Below are 3,226 nucleotides of genomic sequence, written 5' to 3'. Positions count from 1 at the left end.
CATTGATAAACACTTAATTTAAGTATTTTAAATTAAAAAATTATATTTAATTTATCTTATTTATTAAAAATTTGATGTTTCTTTCTATGTTTTACAGGAAAGGTAATCGCCGATACAAGGAGTCCGATTCATAGATCAAAAAGACTCAAGTTTGAAGAAAATTGGACTTAAAATAAAATTAAAATAAAAGAAAGACGCATCCGGTATTATAGAAAATGAAGAAACTATGCAAGGAATCCAAAAAGATATAGATGTCATTGTGAAGAAACAAAAGTTTCTTTTTGGAATATGGAAAAGCTTGTTTCACGTGGAATTCTCTCTTGGGCGCGTGAATAATGCTTTGGGCACGTGAATAATGCTCTGGGCGCGTGAACGCCCGCGCATGAACACGTGGACGCGGGGTGGTGACGGACGCGGATGCGGGGCAGATCACGACAGCAGCGCAGGATGCGGAACGCGGACGACGTGCAGGCGGGCGTAGATGCGGGTGCGGCATTTGGACGCGTGGTTTTTAGTATTTTTTTAGTCCCATATCGAAAAATCATGTAAAACTCCTTCCTCCTAACACCAATAAAAAGGCTCTTGTACTCCTATTTGAGGGGGGAGCCCATAAATTTTTTTAGAGCTTTGCATAGAGGGATAGAAAGGGACTACTTCATGAGCAGCTAGGCTAGCAGTCTCGGGAGTGGAGAAGAAATTTTATAACGAGACAGAGATGGTTTATTGTTCTAAACTTTCCTGTATTTCTTTATATGCAATAAAGATTATGCTTTTTATTTAAATTATCATGAGTTCTTTATTTGCTCTCCTTTATATGTTTTTATTTATACTTTCTTGTTAGACTAATATTAGGAACAACTTTTACTTTCCGGAGACGCGCCGTGATCTACGGATACGGGGCATGCCCAGGAAAGAAGAGTTATTTACCTAATACTTTTCGGAGACGCGCCGTGAGCTACGGGTATGGAGCGTGCCGAGGAAAGACAGATATTTTTTCTAAGATTAATCGCATCCATTTAATTAAAAAAAAAAGAGAGATACAACTCTGCTAGTGCAAAGTAATTCAAAACTCCCGAGCTTTTTATTTTCTAATTATCTTAATTTTAAGATAATTTATTTTCTAAATCAAAAATAACGTTTCTTTCTTTTATCTTGCAATCTCAACTTAGTCCAAGGTCCCTGAGGATACGATCTCGACTCATCCTACCTACGTAGTGAATAGAGTTATTTTTGGTGCTATCAACGACTACGCATCAAATTTTGGTGCCGTTGCCGGGGATCTTGGTACGGTTGAAATTTTTTTTTTTTTTAAAAAAAATACTTTTAAATTTTTAATTCTCGTTTTAAATTTTTTTTTTCAGTGCTTTCTAACTAGATAATCTTATTTGCATAATTACAGAATTACCTTGCATAACTAATTTACTACTTAGGAATTTTGCTGCTTAAAATAATTTGCTACTTTTTATAGCCCAGTGATTTATTGCTTTTTAGACTTAATCACTTAAATTTATTTTTTTGCAAAACTAAAAAAAAAATTAAAAAAATATATAAAAAGATAAAACTATAAATTTAAAAAAAAAAAGAAGCCACTGACATTTCATAACACTTAACTAAAATAGCGTAACCTCAAATATAAAAATTTCTAACTTGATTGGACACCTTGTTTCTTTGCATTGCATCTCCATAATTAATCTTAAGGGCAATAACCCATTAACCAGATAAGGTAGAGACTTGATCACCCTTCCTTGGCCCACAAATCACTCCCTTGCATTTGCATAACCTAGACCTTAATTTAAAATCAACTAGACGTCAGCCCTAGGAATTTCGAGCTCAATAGGATAAGAAAGCTTTAGAGTTAAACTGAGTGCGGATTGGTTAATTGCTCGGTGTCTAAGGCAAGTGGTTAAAGAAAGTAGTTTTCAATTGGTTCCATTGACTGACCTGGCCAACTTAGTTGGTGTCTAAGGAAAGCAACGAGCAGAAAACCTCCCACATCTTACGCTTATCTGGCCGAGTCAGTTAGTCAGTCTTGAGCTTGGAGTGCTCAAAGGCGGTCTTGAAAGTTAGGAGCTGTCTAGATCTAAGTTAACCTTAGGATAGAGAGTCTATGATTGTTTGAGTTGATTGCAATTAACATCTAAACATTAACTAATTTCTCCCTTTTCATAGATTTAAGATTCTTAGGTTCTTCTCTTTAGATTTTCTTCATTCTTTTCTCACTTTATTATAAAAATATATATTATAAAAAAAAAAATTCTGTGTTTGCTCTACAGTATAATTGTAAGGTGTATGCTTGGCCGTAGATCGTTACGATCAGAAATCCAACCTTTTGATCCAGAAATAGAAAGAACCTTTAGAGCCAACAGACGTAAAAATATGGACCGAAATCAGGAGAATGATCCACCCAAGCAATTGAAGGAGTACTTTACTCTTTCCACATATACCTACTCTCCTTGTATTCAAGTATCCCCTGTGGAGGCCACTCAATATGAAATTAAGTCCAGTATAATCCAAATGTTACCTTCATTTTATGGACTTAGTAATGAGGACCCTTATAAACATCTTGAAGAATTTTTTAAAATATGCTCAACTGTCAAAATTCACAACTTCTTCGATGATGCTCTTAGGTTGAAATTATTCTCTTTTTCACTTAAGGACAAAGCCAAATACTGGCTACATACTTTGGATTCTATGACTATATCAACCTGGGACCAGCTGTAAGGAGAGTTTCTCAAGAAGTATTTTTTCATAGAAAAAACTAATCAAATAAGGAAAGCCATAACTAGTTTTTCCCAATTAGATGGAGAAATATTTCATGAAATATGGGAGAGATTAAAAGATCTTATTAGAAAATATCCCCACCATGCTGTACCCAAGTGGCAGTTAATCCAATATTTTTATGATGGGCTCTCTGAAAGACATCGACAAATGGTCGATGCATCATGCGGTGGGATATTTATGCTGAAAAGTGAGGATGAGGCATGGCAACTGTTTGAAATTTTAAGTGAAAATTCATTACATCATATGTCTGCCTCTATTAGAGATAAACCCATGTTAAACCCAAAAAGAGGTGGAATATATGAAGTAGAAAATACCATAGATATCCATCAAAAGGTAGATGAACTGTCCCAAAAATTAGATCGTCTTCTAAATACTGGACAATCCCCGATTCCACCTAACCCAATCTAAGAAGTTTGTGCATTGTGTGCAAGTCCGAACCATTTTA

General features: G+C 35.1%; 1 non-coding gene across 1 annotated transcript; it reads right to left on the bottom strand.

The window, feature by feature from the left end:
- Positions 1-2,763: 2,763 nt before the first annotated feature.
- LOC140858225 (small nucleolar RNA R71) lies at positions 2,764-2,869 on the bottom strand. The gene has a single exon (XR_012141794.1). It is a non-coding gene; the product is annotated as a small nucleolar RNA R71 (small nucleolar RNA).
- Between the last annotated feature and the right edge of the window lie 357 nt (positions 2,870-3,226).

This window comes from Elaeis guineensis, chromosome 5, assembly GCF_000442705.2.
Source record: "Elaeis guineensis isolate ETL-2024a chromosome 5, EG11, whole genome shotgun sequence".
In the NCBI taxonomy this organism is placed as follows: Eukaryota; Viridiplantae; Streptophyta; class Magnoliopsida; order Arecales; family Arecaceae; genus Elaeis; species Elaeis guineensis.
Note: the sequence above shows the minus strand (reverse complement) of the source record. Positions and strands in the feature narration are given on the sequence as shown.